We start from the raw sequence: 20,665 nt of genomic DNA, 5'->3' as shown, positions 1-20,665 counted from the left end.
GTAAAACTTGATTACCTAAAAGCCGACAAGTCTGGTAAATCCATGTTAGGCACTTAGAACAGGTATTTAGCTCCCAAGTCATTTAACAAAAGAATAGATAGACAGACACATTGTCCTCTGAACCTCAGTCTAGTCACCCAGCAAAATAAAACTTGAATCCCTCCTAGTTTGTGAAAGATTGGCATCTTTACCAATGCCTTAAGGAGAGTTTTAACATGCTTTCTTTCCTAGTCTTTTCTTCCTTGCTACCCAATATACTTACCTGAAAGAGATTAATAATTCCACACTCAAGAATATTGCTTTTCAGCGCCTAAATCACTGAGACTGAAACTACAGCTAAACGAGACAGATGTATTATCCTACTAAAAATGTAACAGATTACATACATGTAATTATTACATACATGATAGCACTCCCTACTCGAAATGTAAATGGTCAGGCTCTTTCATTCTCTCCCTTTAGGATTCAATAGCAACTGAGGTTTTGTGTCAAACTATTTTAAAGGCACTGTCTGGTATACAAGAACTATTTTTAACAAGACAGCCAGTTGTCTGACAACAAGTATGAGTTCAAGTAACATAGAAAAATTTTGGATTCACGTATTTCCTAATTTTTAAAATCAGGTTCTACTTGTCTCTTTAGGGCTACATCATTAAAGACCTATAAGTAGAGCTACAAAGGCTGCAGTATCTAAATTTTAGGAGCTCTGCCATCCAGTGGATTTCCTGAAGTAGGAATGCAGAAATGCAGGTGAGCAGGAATATGGCACTAAGAAGGAAGCTACATATGTGAAATGACTGAAACCAAACTGGGATATGGAGAATAACTGAACTTCTAACTGCAGGCCCAAAGGAGTGGCACCCAATTCACAGCCATAGCTCCCCTCTTTCTCAAGTCGATTCACCTGTTTGCAGCAAATTGCACTGTGCTGAGCAGCTGCACCTCAAAAATGAGAAACCTTTTCAAGCCTGCTTCAAATTAAGCAAGAAAAAAACAATTTTCCTTCTTTTTCCAGAGCCTGCTGCCAGTAGCTTATGGGCTCCAAATAGCTTTCTCATGGGTTTTCAGCACTCTAGAACACCTATGGCAGCAGCAGTATCTGTTTTGAGCACCCACTGCAAGCTGGACACAGTCAAGGCCTCTGAGCAGCTTTGTGGCTGGGGTTTCAGACAATTTTGCACCCTCTCAGCAGGAAATAAAAACCCAGCACACAGGCCCACACTTTAATATTACAAATTATAACAAATTTAGGAAGTTGATAGCTATCCACTAAGCCATCAAAGTGAGCTCTGCAGATTGTCAAATATCTGTGAAGGATCTTTGAATCACTGTAGTCTCCCTCTCAAGAGCACTGAGAGTTCATGTTTGGGCTACTCTAGCAGTTCCCTTTTGGGGCAGAACATGCCAACCCAACCTAACCTAATCCAAAATTATTAATGCACCAAGAATTAATACACCTGATACAAAGTAAATGTAGTTGTTTATCAAGTAATAATGACAGATCGAGCTATTTATACCACCACAGTTTTCTTAATGCTTATTTGTTTAGAGTAAAAGGGCTACCAAAAGAAAATATGGCAAAATTCAAAATAGAGCTTTTCAAGGTGAAATATGTATCACCACCACCACAAAGTAAAAGATGACTTTACATATGATTTTATAATGCATCCTATGTGTTCATGTAGTTTTTAAAACACTGTTGTTCTTGAAGCTTTCAGCATTTTATTGCTGTAGAAGCAGTGATAAGCTGCATAGGATCACTAACATCATTTCAGTTAAGACACGTTCCAAATCCTCACACAGCCTCTCAGGTTCAACCCTGATAAGTCTTTGGGATTTATTCTGGGATTTGACCTCCACCTACATGATCCTTGTTATATCACTTGCTAATAGTTGTAGCTCAGCTGTGCATTATGTATCTTGTGTGTGTTCTGTGTGACAGGCTGCAGCTCCAATGATGCAACCACTAATGGCAACAAATGGACATCAAAGACTGGACACTGGAACTTCTAAATAACGACATGATTTGAAGATAAGGCACAACCTTTTCTTCAAAGATTTGGAGGTTTGCAAATTCACCTGCACATTGGACTCTGGCACACTCATATGGAAATCAGCTCTGTATGAAGGCTATTAGATCAAACTCAGGGAGCTGAAAAAAACAATCAGCAGTACCAACTTACCCTCATGAATTCATTACAGTTTAAATCAACAATTCTTAAATTCTAGGGCCTCTTTCTCTTTTAAAAGCACACTTTTCAAAATTTATTACTCTCTGCTACACCATATTACATTTTCTACAGTCTGTGATGAGCACTGACATCTCCTGAGAATGCACATAATTTATATGCACAGCCCAGGAGCCTCAGGACCAACCAAGGATGTCAAATACTCTACCTTTCACAGGTAACTTAGATGTGCATGCACTTCATAAAGCATTGCATTATTCATGTATGTATAATTTATAGTTGAATAATGAAATGCACATGATTACTTTTGATCTATTTGATGGCTGAGTCTCTGGCACCTTTTAGTACCAAAATAATCATTCAAATAAACCAAATTATTTGTATGGAGTTTTCCTTCTGTAACTATGAACTATTAGCAATATAGTTCAATTTTCTAAGATTTACTAAAGTTTTCTGCAGACCGTCTTCTGCAGATGAATTCTTTTTTAGACTGGAAAATTTTCAGGAGAAACTAGCTGTGGATATTGAATTTAATATTGTAAATTAAAACACAGAATATTAAAAATTACAGCTGACTGGACAAGCAAGTCCCATCATGTTGTTTCTGCTGCCAGCATGGGTTAGCACGGCACAGGCGTCCACGTTTCTATATAGCAAATAAGCTCTGTGCAAGGCTTCTTTAGCCACTGCCTAAAATTCACTGGTTTTACCAATGTCTCCTGTCAGTGCGTTCATAGATCAAGGTAACTCTTAGAAGTGAACATGGCAGGGGCATGGGTACAGCATGAACACAGCAGGTTTACAGCCCTGAATGTGTGCCTATAAAATAAATACGTATGTTTGCATGTGTGCACGTGCATATGTTACCCATTTAAATTCACTCCCTGCCCACTTTATGCAAACCATCGGAGCCATCCCATTTGCCTGGGGAAGAGAAACACGAGGGGTAAATCGTGTCACGTTTCACAAGCCGTAAGGAGGCATCCTAGCGAAGAGGATTTAAGAGACGCTAATGAAAACAGATGGCAACATTGGAGAAGGCTGCTGGACAACGTGCTGAACCGAAATGACTGAGCTTGGGTGCAAATTGGATGACAAAGGCTGGGATACACAGAAGGCAAAGCTGACACATGCTGATATGGAAGGATGAGGTATAATTTTTAAAAGCTGATGTGTTCTTCCCTCAAGTTTACAGTGATTACTTACTACTTGTTTACAATGATTACCCTTACTGATTCAACATCCCGACAGTCCCATTTTCATTTGCAACATGTATTTTTCTAATCAGGTGGTTTTAGCATGCATACTCAAAGAAAACAACATGAAAAATACCAGAGGGAAAAAACCAAACACTGCGAACTGAAGACGCACAGTTATGCTATTTCAAAATCTGTAACATCTGAAACTGCAGATGTAGTTTTACTCGGTTGTAAAAATGAAAATTACAGATTTTAAATACAACAATCCTTTAACTATTTGCTTTGAATGCAGCAACTATGAATCTGGAAAACAAAATATAGTTAAAACAGGTAGATCAACAGGTACCAACATTTTACACTTCAGATAATTTCTTCAGAGATCTAAAGTACTGTTCATGTCATTTTTCCGTATCTTCTTTAGACTTTTCCTCTTGGCAAGGGAGGGGACCTTGCATTACAGAAAGACACTGATTATTACTGTATCTTCTACATTCTTAGGCAGACTATGGCCTGGATTACAGTACAGGACTTTTGCAAAAGATGTCGTATTTCTAGAACCAAGGTCAATTTATGGGAAGTGCCAGGAATCACTGGAAAATTATTCACTTTCACTGCTTGTAGTATTTGCTAGCATGTTTTTAATACAGGGTTTGATAGCCTCAGGCTTACACCACATGCACCGGACACTGGAGAAGTGAAGAGACTCATGGATCAAGCTAGTAAAATTGTCAGTCAGCAGGAGTGTAATAAGTCCCCTCAGCCCCACTTCTATTCAGATTTGTGCCCTGAAGCCAATTTAATTTTAAGTACACAGATCTCTGCATCAATTAACCAAATTAACACTTTTCTTTAAAATTAAATAAATTAACAAAGTTTACGTTTCCATTTCAAGCTTTTGAACTGAGGCTTGGAATTGAAGTCTGGTGCAGCACATGACGCCGCTCTCACAGCCGTGACCGAAGGCTTACTGCCTCCTGCTTCACACTCACCTGCCCACGCTCTCCTCCGCAGCATCCGAACTCTGCAGCTCCGTCCGTCGGTCCGCTTGCCTGGATGCGGGGCGCCGGGGCGCTCTCCCTGGCGCCGCTGCGGGCAGCGCTGCCCCTGGCCGGCCCCGACGCGCTCCGGCGGCGCCGGGAGCCCCGGCAGCGCAGCCGCCCGGCCCGGCGGGGGCGGCGGGGCAGGGCAGGGCCCGCCGAGCCGCCCCTCCGCGCGGCGCGGGCGGATTACGGCCGCAGCCCGAGCGCCTAAGCCCGGCTCACCGGGAAAAGCCGCTCGAAGGGCTTTGCGATCCTGTTAAGTTCTCGGAGAGGATCAAGACGTCAAAGGGGCTCGGCGGCGCCCCGGCACATTTCGTGCCACGCCGAGGAAAGTTGGGAGCCCGGCGCGGGCAGGGCAGAGCAGGGCACGGCAGGGCCGGCCCGGGGCCGCCGGCGGAGCGAGGATCCGCAGCCCCGGGCGGCGACGCGAGGAGCGGCGGGGCCGTGAGGGGCGGCCGCGGGCGGCCACACGCCCCACTGCCCGCGGCAGCACCCGTGCCCCGGGCGGGGCGGAGCCGTGCCGGGCGGGCCCTCACCCCTGCTCGCCGGGGCGGGGGCCGCGGCCCCAGCGCCCCTGGGCCGGGCAGGGTCCGGCTGCCGCCATCCACCTCCTGCTGCGCTTCAGCCGCCGCGGGCCGTGCTGCCGGGAGGGCCCCTGCGGAGCGGGGGGCTCGGCGGCGCTCCCGGCCGGGCGCGGCAGGCGAGATCGGGGCCGGCAGGGAGAGCCGGCTCCCCGCCGCCCTCCCCTCGCACACACCGCCCGCGGCTCCTTCATCTGCCGCCGGCGGAGGGGCCGGAGGCAGCGGGGATGCTCAGGAGGGCGGGTGGGGACGTGCCGGTGCCAGCACGAAGCGCTTCCCTCTCAGCAGCCGTCGGGGAGGGCATTTCCCGGGGCTCTGTCTCCGCCGTCCCTGCCCGAGGGGAGCTGCGAGGGGACGGATGGAACCCCACAGCCGCTCCCAGGAGTGGTGCTGGGGCCGACACCCTCTCCTTGGTGAGAGGCGCTTCTCCTCGCCGAACCGATGAACAGGTTTCTTCTTCAGCCCTCTGGCCCTCGCTCCCTGACCTGCTTGAGGGTGCTGACCCTCATTTTCCTGTGCTGAAGCTCCCTCAAGGCTTTCACACTCCCCCGAACTCCGTCTGTTCAGTTCTGATTCTGCTTTTCACAGGGTTCGGGAGAGCTGGAAACAAAGAGTGTTTATGATTCATAAAATGATTCTTCAGCTGGGAAATGTCAGCAGAAGCCGTGTCATTCCTAACTGAAAGGCTGCTGCACTTTTCTGCATGTCAATTGAGCTACACTGAACGCAACGGGACATTAGAAAAGCATTCTGAGTGCTCGGGTTATTATCGTGCTTGTCAAGAAAGATGAACCACATCACGCAAAGAGGACTGAGGAGAGGAAAAGACCATGGCTAAAATTCTTTAAACCCCATCAGAATCTCGAGGTGTCTGTCTCCTATAGCTGTCACACCACTCTTCAAAGTAAGAGAGTTTTTAAGGATTAGAATATAAACCCTAGGCAGAAAAGCAGAAGGCAGAAAGCATTTGAAGAGCGTCCTTTTTCATGTCCTTTCCTGCTGGGCTGACCCCTCAGGAGTTCTCCAGGCAGCATTTTGGAAGCACTGGGACCACAGCTAACCAGCCAGGTGTGCACCAAGTGCCAGGCTGCTGTTGTCCCTCCAAAGGCTCAAGCACTGGTTCCACTTCCCAGGTGTTCCATGTAGATACATGCCCCTTGCAGGTCCTGGCTTCCTCCTTGGACAAGGACTGGTTGTACACCTTGCTCTTGTGTTCTGGTTGGTACATGAAGGAAGTTTGTGAATGGAACACAGGAAAAAGCTGTGGAGACTTCCAGAAGGTCCCAGATACGGACAGTAAGGGGATCAGGCTGAATCAACAAAAATGAGTGTTCACATCCAGAATGGCATCGCTGTCTAAAGTTTGTCAGCAGTGATACTGCTGCAAGGAATTCTGGAGAAAAGACTGTGTTAAAGTTGTAATACATCTTTACAGTACCCCTGAACCAGTTGCCTAGGAATTAAAGATGACGGGAATAAAAAATTCTGTTTTCCTTTTCCATTTTCTGAATTGTTGAATATACATTAGAACATGCTTATTCAGGGAGCAAATATTGCTTCTTTCCAACATATTCATAATGTCCATGAAATTTCTTTTCCAAGTTTGGTTCTTGCTTCATTTGTACAATCATTAAGCCAGTCCCCTGAGAGCCATCAACAAGGATGTTCAACCTGCTGACAGCTGCAAGGTATCATCCATCAAAATTATGTTCATCAAGGCGCTACTGATGATTTATCTCAGTGGCCTAAAGTTATTGGTCTTAGATAGACGCCTCTTTAAAACACAACCATGAATTACCATGTTTAGTTTCAACAAAGTATTTTTCAGTTTTATATGCAAACTAAAGATTAATTTTGTACAATGATGTATGCAATTAAGCAAAGCCTCCATGATAGTTTGTGACTGGAAATTATAATTAATAAGAAAAGGAAAATCTGAAGTTCCAGGACAGTTGGATTTCAGTAATCCTTGTGGGTCCCTTCCAGCTCAGGATATTTTATGATTCTATATAATGATAGAAAGGAGTGAAAAAAGCATCCTTTCACTACAGTAAACTGCAAGTTCTCAGTTACTCTAAACTGATATAGGTCCCAGGTAATCAATGGAGTTGAGTTTATTTACAGTACCTGTGGCTTTGTCTACACCGCTCCATTTTGAGGAGCTCTGGCATTACTCTGATAATTCTCTCAAAACTGATCTGCAGTGAAGTGCTGCCAGGATGCATGACAAAAGAGTAAGGCTAAATAAATAAATAGAGGAATGTGTTATAAAATCTATTTTTCTTCAAATTGAGAAACCATAATTTCCTGTTTGCATTGTAGTTCTGCCCTGTTTCTTCTGATTGTTTCACTTCAGAGGAATTAAATGAACAAAGATCTGTGAAATAATTGGACTGAATTTCCGACCTTAGAAAAGCTCATTTGGTTTTGTTCCCAAGAGAAACACTGATTAGATCTGCCTTGGAAAGCCATTCTCATTTGAACAATGTGAATTACAATTCAGAGAGGACCTGCAGGATTGGAGCTCCACTGAACAAATCTGTGAAGTCAACATATGCAAATGCAAGACAAAAAGATTCAAAACACAGAAGAAATAGAAACAAAGAATAGAAACATCCAAATGAGGCATGTGAAATCCACATCATAAGTATTTTCATAATTTTTGAACAGCCTGATCCTGTGAAGAAGTAACTACTGTAGAAAACTGAACATAGCCAAGCTGCTTTCATAAACTAGCCCCACCAGAGCCAAGGATGTCCTGATGAATAAAAGGAAATGGTCACACAGGTGTGTGTGGTGTTCTACACTGGAATCTCCATGTTGTCCTAAGTATAAGTGAACAAGCTCTATTTTACTTTACTCTGCACCACTGGGGTGAGGTACAGTAAGGGGGCAAGATAAGAGTCTGGTATTCTTTTTTAACCAAAATTAATGAGCTTTTACCTGGCTTGAGTGAAAATAAATGCTGAATGCAAGTAGCTGCTGTGTCCCTTTGAAATCAATGAAAAGCATCCCCAGGTTTTGGTGTAACAGGGTTGGGTCCTAGTTCCATACACAAAAGCATTAGTGTCCACCTAAAACCAGTCATTTTTTCCAAGCAAAATCACAGTGCAAGCCCTTACAGGCTGGACTCTGCAAAGAATTAATGGTACCCCTCTAACTTTGCTTGGTGTTCCTGCCGCAGCACACGGAGGCGTTGCACCGGAGCAGAGCAGGGCACGGGCAGGTGCGGAGCCTTCCCGCCTGCTGTCCCAGCCAGCGCTGCTCAGCTGGAGCAGCAGTTTTGTCACACGGCGTTTCACAGGTGCCCCAGCCCTGTTCTCTGTCACAGGAGAGCCCCGGGGGATGGGGAGCACAAGGTCACCAGTCAGCAAGGACACTGGCTCCTGGCCTAGGAGAGGTGTGGAAATTCCTGCTGACTGCAAGGGGAGCTGTGAGCTCCCTTACCATCCTGTGTGAGTCACGCTGCCTTAAGACACCAGCTCCGTGAGCCAGCACTACAGAGGAGCAGGGAGCTGTGGAATTCTCCTGTGAATTTTCATGCTCCTTTATTTAAACAAACACGTTTGCAAATGCAGCCTTGTTAGTGTTCCCCAGGTGACTAGCTGCAGATAATAAGTATACACAATGGCACCTATTTTGGTATTATGGTTCTCAGGACAATCCTATCTCTTAATGAAAATAAAACTATCCTGCTGTCTCTTAGGGGAATTTCAGCAAAATGCTAGTCAGGCCTGAGGCACAGACTGGGAGACAGCCCCACTCCTGCAAACAGAATGAATTGACATTTCCATTTTTGTGAATTCCATTTCACATAATGGCGGTCCATTAGCAGCAAGTGCAGGAAAGAGAGACACTTATGTGAAATATAAATTAGGGCTTAAAAACCTTTCCCATTGTGCTCTGTGATGGCAGTCACTGCCATTGCTGGGCCTCGCTAATGAGTTTGAGGAAAGCTGCCTGACAAGTCTGCAGCCAAATGTTGGTAATCACAGATTAAAGACATCTCTTTCATGAACTCAGAAATATCTTTACTTGGTTCTAACAGCAGCCTGCACAGGCTCTGTGATGGACTGTTCTGAGATACAGGAGACAAATGATGAGTGATAGATCTCTGACTGCACTGTCAGAGAGTGGTTGATCTCTATAAGTACTGAGTCAAGTTGTAAACTTAGAACTACAAAAATCAAAGAACTAAAAAATGTGTATAGGAGGGCTACTAGGAGCTGACAGCTTGAAGTATCCTTGTTCTGGCCCTCATTGTTCTGACCTTCATTTCAACAGCAGCTTGAGTAGTCAAATGCCTCTTAGCAGATAGCAGTGATTTACCTCAACAACTGAAGAAGGAGGAGAAGAAAAAATCCTATCTACTTCATTTTAGGGGCTGGAACTAGATGATCTGTAACATCCCTTTCAAACCAAGCCATTCTATGATTTGCCTTGGAGTTTTTTAGGCAACACCCTTTATTTCCATCTGCTGTATACAAGGCTCAAGGTGTAAGATATGTCTCACTAGTACTCATGTTACAGTAGTCATAAAAAGCAAGCATTTGAAAATGTGACAGAGAGTTCAATATTTCAGTAGAGTGCTGAGTTCTGCTGAATCTCCATTTATCTGGCACTATTAAATGTCTCTCTAGGGTTTCTGTGGACCAGAGATTAAAGCAGGGCAGGAGCAGTCCAGTTCATACAAGTTAGATAAGGCAAAGGCGAAATGCTGAAATAAGAAATGCTTTTGAAGAACAAATATCATTGGCTGGGACAGGTGGAAACTGTTGTCTTGTGAAATGGAAACAACCACAGACAACAAAGGCAAAGACTCAGGAAATCTTTGCCAATGGGAACATTGTGTATACAGGCTTTGCTTAAACAAACAAGCTGTCTGAGAGCTGGGGTCAGTGACTGCTGTGCTCCTTTGCTGATGTACCTGATCTGAGCAGGTTACTGGCTCTCACTGTAATCCTGGCAGGAGAGACAGGTTCCTGTTGGATGACTCTTGTCTCTCTTTGGGGGAGATGCCTTCTCTTGTAGAGTGAGTGCCCTATTCCCTTTTGGCTTACACACACACACACACATGGCTACAGCATGATAGTTACCATGGCCTGACACAGCCCATCAGAGCTGACCAGAATGCAGATATTCCCTCAGACAGTGAAATCATCTTGGTTCCAAGCCAGCTTGTACCAGTGCCATACCAACAGGAGTTTTATTTCAGCAAACTGATACACACTTGAAAGCACTGTTCCAGTGGTCAAAGACTTTCCAAACAGTAACTACCAGCAAAACCTAAGTTTCAAAGTTGATGCTGCCTGTGCATGAGGAATGAGGAGGACTTTGGAGGAGGAGCTGGGGGAGCTGGGCTTGTTTAGCCTGGAGAAGAGGAGGCTCAGGGGGCACCTTATTGGTGTCTACAACCACTTGAGAGGATGGTGCAGCCAGGTGAGGGTTGGGCTCTTCTCCCAGGCAGCCAGTGACAGGACAAGACAAAACAGCCTCAACAGTCTCAAGTTGTGCCTCTTTGCCCAAGCAGGCCTGTGGAATTGCCTAGGGGGTGTTACAGCTATTTTTATGGGACTCAAGGCAGGGGTATCAAGATGTCTTTGCCAATATCTCTGTAGCACCTATGAATACTACTCTGTTTTTTGTTAAACAATGTCATGTTCAGAGAGATATCAAGGCACTGTAATGCAGCACTCTGGATTAGCAGCCTGCAAAGAGATTGCAACTAATCTTCTGATGTCACTTGAAAGTCAAATGAGACATGGCAGCACTGCTACCATTGGGAAAAGGGATCTCCCAGAATGGTGCCTTCTTTTCAGCACAGAGGAAACTCAGGGAAAACTCTGAGTAGTTTTCCTGAGGGCTAGAGACAGATCCAGAGAGTTTTTGGGAAAAGCTTCAGGGGCTGGCAGTAAGACAGAAGAATTTATGAGATTAACACTGCTAAAATCCTGAGTGGCTAATAAGACTTAACAATGCTTGCACCTTCCCATGTGCAGAACAACAAATAGGGGCTGATTTGATGCTGGTGATGGTTAGAGGGGAGGGAATGTTTTCACAGAATAGATTCATTAAGATTAGCTTCCCATTTATTGCCTTACATATAAAGAATAGCCTGAAGGACGAGTTTCATGAGCTTAGCAAGCAGCATTCTTAAAGTTTATCCTTAAACCCTTTTCTTGCCGAGGGAGGTGGGGTTTGTTAGAAAGCATGATGTTTTATACAGAAAAAAGGAGATTAAAACTGAGCTTCAGACACTTGGGTCATGCTACTGAGAGACTGGCAAAGAGAGCTCTGCAGTTTCTTCTGCTCCTTCCATTGCCATGCAGCTGTCTTTTCTAGAGAAGAGCTGAATCCTTTTGGCATTAGCACCTTTCTTTGAGTGATAAATAATATTTAATTCTGGGGCTATTTCATTTACATTGTCCTTACCCTCAAAGCATGGACTGATCAGTATAGAAACAGCTGGTGACTGGCATGTGGCTGTAATTCAGAGGTAGGCAAGCCACATGTCTGGTTTGCATGGCAATTCTGAGTCAGATAACTCATTCACATGGACTCTAAAGACAGAAGAGGACTGTCTTCTCCAAAATCAAAACCTTGAAATGTGAGCAATCATCATTTACAAGGAAATTCCATTCAACTTTCATAACTGTGTCAAAAATGCAGCATAAAAATGAGAGAAGTCAACTTCAGAAACTTCTGGTTGCTAAAGTAAAGCCCCAGAATTCAACAACATCAAATTGTGATCAGGCTGTTCCTGGCACTGCAGGACTCACAGTTATTTTCAAAAATAAATCATAAAGATGTATACTACATCAAAACTATTGAAAAGGGAAATTGCAGCATGTTTCTTTTTTCTGAAAGATGTAGGGAGGTCGGTGACTAAGTCACTGCTGCACTCCTTTCAAAGAATGACAAAACTAAAATTAGGACAATACTTTGGAAATTGCTGTACCACACCAAAGTCAGTAGTCACTTTAATCATTGCTATGTTTTGTTTATGGATAATATGCAGGAGTGAACAGTAGAGGGTGTTAGCTTAAAGGAAAACTTGAGTTAACTGTGTGGAATATGTCCTGTTTAATATAATTTGCAACAAGAAAACATCAGGTGCTGGAAAGTACCTTGTGTCTTGGTGTAAATGGCACTAGGGAACCTGTCCATGACCCCACCTCAAGAGCAAAGTACAGGGGAATAAAAAGAGAATTGCAAACTCCTTTTAAAATAATAGAATTTTACAATTATTTAGATTGGAAATTACTTCTAAGATCATTGAGTCCAGCTATTAATCTGGCACCACTAAACCATGTCCCCAAGTGTCCCATCTGCACATCTTTTAAATACCTCCAGGGATGGTGACTTCACCATTACCTGGGCCCCCTGTTCCAGTGCTTGACAATCCTTTCAGTGAAGAAGTTTTTCCCAATATCTAATCTGAACCACTCCTGGCACATTTTGAGGCCATTTCCTCTCATTCTGTCATTTGTTACCTGGCAGAAGAGACTGCCCCTCTGTTTTTATGTCATTCATGACTAATTAGTAGACTTGAATGATTTTTCAATGTAGCTTGCAGATTGGATAATTATTCTTTTGATGACTTTCTGGATAGCAGCTCAGAAGATGTTTTCAAGTCTTTTTTTTTTTTTATAGCATGTCTCATTATCACTAGATTTGCTTTTGTCTTCTGCAGTTTCCTAATGTCAAAACAATTTCTTCCACTCTTCACATAATTAGGCAGATATAAATGGTAATGGATATAAATGGACAAACCTAAGCCTCTCATTCAGTACTCACCAGAGGGAGTGACTTTACTGACAGGGGTCAGTGCTATTTTAGGTGCTGTGGATTATTTCCCCCAGCATCTAGCAGCCAGAAAAAATGAGTCCTTAATAAGTATTATGTCATATATACCAGCCTGAACCAGATGTCTTGGACACCCTTAAACATCTCAGATAGCTCTGGACTGATGCTTAGGCAGCTGGACTTCAGCCTGTTTGTTTCAATTCTGTGGGTCTGAAGAGAAAGAATATATGGAGAGATTTTAAAAATTCCTCAATTTATTTAGAGGTCCTCAGGAAACATATTTTTGGCTACAGCATTCATGAGCATCACATGTGAAATCCTGAATCATGGGACTTTCCTCCCTTTCCATTCACTTAGATGCTAAATCTGTGTCCTGGACACACACCATGGGCTTGCATTTAGATTTCAATTCTCAGATTAAAATTGTCAAGTGTGGGTCTTACCACAAACTTGGCTACATTTATTTTTGTACATTTCAATGTACATTTTAGTTCATAAAACCCCATGAACATCACAAATGAGACACATTTTTAAAGTATTTTATTTTATTGTATATATAATCAGGTAAGTATTATGGGGAAGTCACATTGTGTCCAGAGCTCCTGTAACAAGAAGCCCTCACACTTATCTGGGGCCTCTGCTGGGAGGATCAAAAGGGCAGTGCCACTGAGCTCAGCATCACACAGCTTGTAAGAAGTCCAAAGCTCTTGTAGAAGTGTTTGTAGTCTAATTAAAAAAAAAAAAAAAGCCAAACAGCAATAGATGTGCATGTAGATACAAGGTATAATAAAACTTTCTTTATTATTACCTACTTTGCCAGAACCACTGCATAAATATTCTGAGCTCTGTCTTTGCTGGTTTCTGTGCAAGAGTGGCCTTGTCCTCTCAGCTTCCCCCTGACTTCTTTGAAATTAAAAAGTGTTTCCACTGCAAAGCACCTGCAAACCACACACACGAGGTCATATTCATACAGGAACAAGAGTTTTGGTCACTGGTAGGAGATGAGGAATTTTGTGTTCAGTGCTTTGGCATGCTGTGAACTTCAAGGCTTCTGCAGCTCAGTGGCAAGGGTAATGGTCAAAACTGGTCAGACTGGTCATTTGATTGTATTGATCTCTTAAAGCAACACAACGTGGGTAGGCTTGGAAAACAGAAAAAAAGGACCACAAGCTATTAGTCAGCTGCTAGTTTGTCACTAGGAAAGCTCCTCTCGGTGGATCAGACACCCTGCACAAAATGTTACACATTTATGAGAGAAAGAATTCCCAAAATTGCCACCAGCCATGGAAAATGTTGGGGTTTTGCTGTTTTGTGCCAGTTAAAAAGCACATCCCCTGAAGCTTTCCAGTGTAACCCATTTCTCTGTGGAGTTAAAACTTGCAATCTCCTGCTGCTCTTACAGCCAGAATTAAGCTAAAGATTCCATAATGAGAAAGAAGAGAGAGAGAAAATTGATTTTTGTCCTTAGCACACAAAGGAAGTCTGTGTAGCTTTTGTGCTCAGGCTGAAAACACAGTGACAGAGTGTAGCTGCTCTCTGACCACAAGGGCTGGCAGAACTGAAGGGATCAGCAAGCACAGCATTGCTCATCCCAGCCAGAGCTAACGTGGCTGAATGCATTTAGCCATATATTTAATTAAGGGAACAAACAGGCCAACACTCAGCTGCCAGCCCTGCAGGCATACTCACAATGTAATTGTCTGGAAACATATTGTTAAATTCACGTGCAAAGGATATTTAGGCACTCAATACAAAGCTGTTAGGCTGAAGTGCTGCCTCCTGTTTGTTGAGGGAGGCTCTGAGTTTCCTTCATCTGTAAAGCAGCTGCATAAAATAAAGATTGATGGTAAATCTTGGCATGAATTTTCTTGTGAAAGAAATTTTCTCTGGTGCTATACCTCTTATAATTTATCCACAGGCAAATTACCCCATGTCACCCATTAAGATGTAAGTAAAAAAAAAAAAGGTCAGTAAATGCCAAAATATGCTTCTGTTCAGGAGGAAAAGGGCCAAGATAAATAATGAAAGGTATAACACGTAAAGCACACCCTGCCTTGGTGTCTAGTCTGCCACCATTCTATGAGCTATCTATTAAATCCAAGAGCATCTTGCTTTTTTATGGACAATTCGGATTCAGTACCCATGGCTTCCTGTAACAGTAACCCCTACAAAAACTTGCTTAGTCCTTGTATTTGTATGTTTGTATTTATGCCTTTTAATACTTTGCACACCTAGCAAGGGCAAAGCTCTTTCAGTTCAAGGTGACTTTCATGTTAGATCAATGAAAACAGAAGAGAATAAACAGGCAGCGTCTGTGGTAAATGAATGCACTATGCATGAAAAGACTTTCAGAACAAAACCAGGCTCTGCAGACAGGCAGAGAAGGTTGAAATAATAGTAGAAAGAAAATAAAAACCAGTTCAGCTATATTTGCCATCTGTACTCACTGCATTGCCTGAATTTACTCCCCTCACACATTTCTTGGGTAAAGACTTCGGTTTCCGTTTCGTCTGTGAAAAGTGAGTAGATTCACAGCATGCTGTATTTGAAAGAGCATGGGGAGATGGTGATGCTGTGAATTCCTGGCATGTAAGGAGACCATTTCCCCCCAGGACCCCCAGTCATGTTCCCAGCACAGTCCCACACATCCCAGCCAGCAGGGAGAGCAGTGCTCCAAGGCCTGAAGAGCCAGGGACTGCAGCAGCTGCAGCAGCGCCCGGAGTGCTGCGGGGCAGTGGCACCGGCTGTGCCATCAGGCTGAGGCTAGCAGCACACTCCAAGGAGGGTGGCATGCCAGTGATCTGTCTGAGGAGAATGGTGGGCTTGAAAAGTCATCATCCCCAAATATTTATTACTTAGTGCTGTCCCGGATTCTGTTTTCAAGCACAAGCACCCAAGCTCTACATTAACTCTGAGCCTATGAGCGACTGTGTAGCACCAGTATTGTAGAACTAGTGCAGGCTGCTTCTTGTCTGGGCTGATCAATGCAGCATCAGTGCTGCAACAGCCACTGTCAGGTGGCTTCTGGTTGATTCAGGGGACTGACAGAGCTGTTTGCAGAAAAAAATCTGCATACATACCATATAAAACAAAGGTGAGGTGTGCAGGGATCCTCATTCTCCTCATCACTGTCTGATGTAGCAAAAACTGAGCTTGCAGTCACAAATCTCTAGATCAGTGCATACAGGTAGCTGTCACTACATGTCAAAGCCTGTATCACAAATTTCCCAACATCCTCTCCCCAAAACCCACAAGCAACTAAAGATCATGTGGAAAGAAGGCAGAGAGGCAGCTGCTTGGATGCTGTAATGCTCAGCTCTCTGTCAGGGAAACTGTCTGGAGCAGGGAATGCCACTGGAGCTGGACAATTACCTCTTCTAAACTTGCTAAGGACTGAGACATGGGGCAACTTTCACAGGATGGGATGACACTGCCAGTGCTGAGACCCCAACCTTAATAGCTTTTGGAGTGGAAGAACGGGCAAAAAGAGCTGGTGTTCAGTTTAGGCCACAGATATGTTTGTATTTGTTTGCTTCTGGCCTTTTCTTACAGCCCTGTAATTAGAAGACTGAGCTTACAATGTGTTGAAATCATCCCTCACACAGTTTTGCCCTCAGGATGTTTGCTGTTAAATTGGAACCTGAGGTGTGTCTGTGCAGAAGCAGCAAGGCTGCATCAGCAAACCTCCTCTCATAGCTTGGGCAGGGACAGCACTTGCTTAATGCTATTGGCCTGGCTCCAGAGCCACTGTGGGGAAGTCTGGGATCACTAACAGCTTGGTTTTCAAGGGCACTCAGCACAAACCTGCATCCTTTTCTGCTGAGCACTCCCCTTTCCCAGGAGGAGCACCTCCCAGCTGGAGGAAAACATCAGCTTTGATGCCAACATTCTCATTGTATCAACAGGAGAGGGTTACAGTTGGCCCTGGAGCACTCAGGACCATGGGGATGTGTAATTAAGAGGAGCTATATGCTCTCTCACAGCTGCATTGTTGCTGTATTTATGCAGCAGCCAAGCCCCAGGCAAGCAAGGAAACAGCCCTGGAAGAAATGGTCCATTGCATACCAGTGCAAATTGAGTCAAAGTTTGTTATACAAACTTCCATGAAGCTTCCCTTTTTCTCAGAAGATAGGACATTGATCTGATTTCCCATTTTCACAACAGAGAAGGAGGTTACTGATGACTTTGTAAAGGAATTCAGGCTCAAACACTTTTCAGCTTCCTGCTGTTCTAACAGCTGGTACCAACAGGACAGCTAACAGGTGTTCTCTCTTACGCCTTTCATGCAAAGCTGTATGCCAGGGGCTGAGTCCCAACCCCTGGGTCCAAGGCTTCATCCAGAATGATGAATACATATGCAGATGAATATTCTTTTCTATTTGTTTGTTTGGGGGCTTTGGTTTAATTGTTTTTTCTGTGTAGGCTATGTTTCTTTAGCAAGTAGGAGAAGTGCCATCTTAGCAGCTGGGAAAGAATCAGAAAGAAGTAGTCTGAGCATAGTCTTGGCAACCCAAACCCCACCTCTGCCAACTTTGTGTGAGGCAGTGTCATGAAGCAGCAACCTGTTTCTGATGGTCTGCTTATGCTCCCTTGACAGAATCTGAAATTAGGCTTTCCTGGTCAGGCTCAGCTATCTGATAAGTCCAAAAAATCTGGAAAATTCATCTTGTTGGCAAACCATCATAATACTACTTCTCTTTTTAAAAGAGATGGAGGACAGACACAAGCATATGAAAGCATAACCTCCCACACAGCTGCACCAGGGTGTGGAACTCAGGAGAGAGCTCACTCTGTGCAAATGCACCAACAGGAATGTTTGAATGAAAAGAATAAATCATCCTAACAATTCTCAACCTTACTGCAAAGCAATACAACAAAACATTTAACCAAACTCAGGCAGGAAAAAGTCTTGTGGCCACAGTAGGAGTAGGGAAAATTAATAAATGTTATCCCATGACAGGGGCTTCTTGAGGTCAGACTGCACATCCATAATGGAACAGTGCAATGGATCCTTAATAACAAGTGAAAAGGAAACTCATCCATCACCTCCCATATTTCTATAATACATCAGATTTTAAGGGTAACCTGTTTAAATAACCAACAGTGATTGATGGCCACCCTTTTTGCAGAAGAATTAGCCATTCAGACTATATGTGCTCACAGTTTTGGTCCTGTGCTTGGTTAACATTCCTGTTTGTATTTCTCACAAGTCTGTATTGCACCCAGTGTAATACTAAGTCTCTTCAGCCATTTTTTGAAACGGGATCCAAGTCTTTGTCATGTGAGATGGCACATAATCCATCTGCACATACTTAACAGTATCTACATACAAAATTGGCCCACACTCCATTTTCTTCATCTCATTGGAATTGCACCTGCTCAGCCTCAAACACACAGTAATCACAAGAGACACAAGTGAGATGATCATGTCAATGATTAATTTGATTCAGACACATCGTCCTCAAAAAATGTGAGTAAGTAGATTCCAAAGTCTGTGTGACTGAAAGCCATTCTTGGGGACAAAACAGATATCTAAACTTTTCATTTAGATATCTTCTCTACCATCAGGTATGGGGCTTTTCCATCCATTGGTGGTGCCATTTCCTTCACAAATGAAATGTTCATATCTGCAGTATTTCTTTCCAGATGCCCTGTCCTAAAATTTCATGAATGCCATGCTATAGTGATATCTCTTCCCTGTACAGAAAAGACCCTCAGTGACTGCCTGTAACCAGGGGCTCCATGAGAGTGCCAGCTCCATTCTCCAAGAGAAAACTCTAGGACATGATGAAGGAAAGAACAGCTCATATGCAGTTTGCATATGAGCTATGCAAACTGCAACCTCCAGGATAGACTATTTCATCTTCTCCTGGGTTTGAGTCTTTCCTAAATCAGGCCAGGCAAAAATTTCCACACTCTCACTCACATACCCAGTGAACTATCCTGGCTTCATGGTTATTTTGGCTGCACAAACTTTATATTTCTCCTTTACTAAATAAAAATGTCTCTCTTTTTTTTTTTTTTTCCCTCTCCACACTGTGATAAAAACAGGTATCAAACCCTCAAGGTTTTCCCAAAACTGATCTGCACTGAATCCAGAGTGCTCCTGGGAAATATCTGCACAGCCACTGGGCAGGATTTTCCTGGCCAAGTGTACACCTGAACTAACTACCTAGAGCAGGCAATTGAAAGATGCCTAGATGAAGCACTCAAGAGATATGTAAATACATCCTCAAAGACTCTGCCTCCATTGACTATAGACATTTTTTTTTTAACATACTGTCTCTTAAGTGATGGCACAAAGCTATTCTCATTTTTGTCTCTATTACTCTTTGTTTAATCATGTAGCAATATTTAATATTTGCTAATTTGCTCAGAATGTACTGTAGAATGTAATATTAATCTAAGAATATTCTTCATCTGGTAAAGGCATTTAAAATAGAAGAATCAAAATATTGAGGAAGTAATAAAGGATAATAGAAGACCTGAGATATTATTGCTACATCAAAGCAGAGCAATATCCTAGTAGTCAGACCCAGTTATAAATGCATCATGCATCTGGAACACAAAAAAGATCTGTGATCAAATTGGCTACCACAAAAGCTGGAATTCACCCAATATAAATGTACCACTGGGTTACAATGTATACATGTGTACACTCAAATGTCCCACCTATTTCTGTTTGGTTAAATGTATCTTTCAACACCATTTTACTTCAGATGTAAAGATAAATACACACATCTACCTGGAAATTGCAGAGTCAAGCTTGAGAATTTTTTTAATGTCCATTCACTTCTCTTCTGATATTGATACTCTTTAACAGCACAGCTGACCCTCTGCTGCTGCTTCTCTTTCATACCTCCAAAGTAAGTCAGCAAACTCATACACAATTTAATATTCATTCATAAGCTTATGTTTTCTTAGAGAACTAAAATTTCACCTTTTCAGGTGTCAAAACCTTTCTTATCTGCAGCTCCATCCATTCCTCCCATGCTCTTTCCTCCTGCACCCTTCCTGTGGCTTCCTTTGCTCTGTGCATGTGCCGAGGCTGTCCTGCCAATCCTCGCTGTCCATGCTGACTCCAACAACCCTGGGGATGCTGCTTTTACCTGCCTCTGGAGAATTTCCTACAGCTGGACTGTGCAAGCATCAGGGAGACTTCAGTGGGGTGGAGGGTGAAGCTCTCAACAACTGCAGAGTTTGACACCTAAATGAACACCAGGATGATGGAGAGGGAAGATGCTAGGAGAGAACCAGGACTCTTTAGTGAAAGAACACACTGACCAACCATGAGCTTGGATGTCACAGTTCAAACACCCCCTGAAATTTATCATGAAACAAATAACTCAATGACTATATTAACAGAGCAGTAGTTCTGCATACAGGTTTTTTGCTTTCTTCCTCACAAGTTCAAACCAGTCTGTTTTTCAGGAATTTTTAAGTATTCTCATTTTCTCAGTCTGTAGCTTGTAGGTGTTGTGTTTACATGCCAATCTTTGATCTTACTCTTACTCAAGAATCCTCTTCCAGGAAATGCTAGGGATAGGGAATAGGCTACATGGACCTTTGTCTGACTCTTCTTTGAAGGGTCACTGAAAAGTCACTCTTTAGTCATATCAAATGAGACCACCAACTACTAGGTATCCTCCTGGCACAATGATGACAATCATAATGAATGACAAAAGACCAGAAGCTGGAGGAAAAACAAAAGAGAATAAAATAGGAAGAAACAAAGAAAAAAAAGCATATACTCTATTTTGCTTCAGTCTTTGGTTTTCAATGGTCATATAAAAACCACTTGTGTTGTAGAAAACAAAACTGTGGAAGGAATCAGAAGAATAAAGAAGGAT

This window comes from Fringilla coelebs, assembly GCF_963513975.1.
Source record: "Fringilla coelebs genome assembly, chromosome: 2".
NCBI classification, from domain to species: domain Eukaryota; kingdom Metazoa; phylum Chordata; class Aves; order Passeriformes; family Fringillidae; genus Fringilla; species Fringilla coelebs.
The sequence above is the reverse complement of the archived record's forward strand: the minus strand, read 5'-3'. Positions refer to the sequence as shown.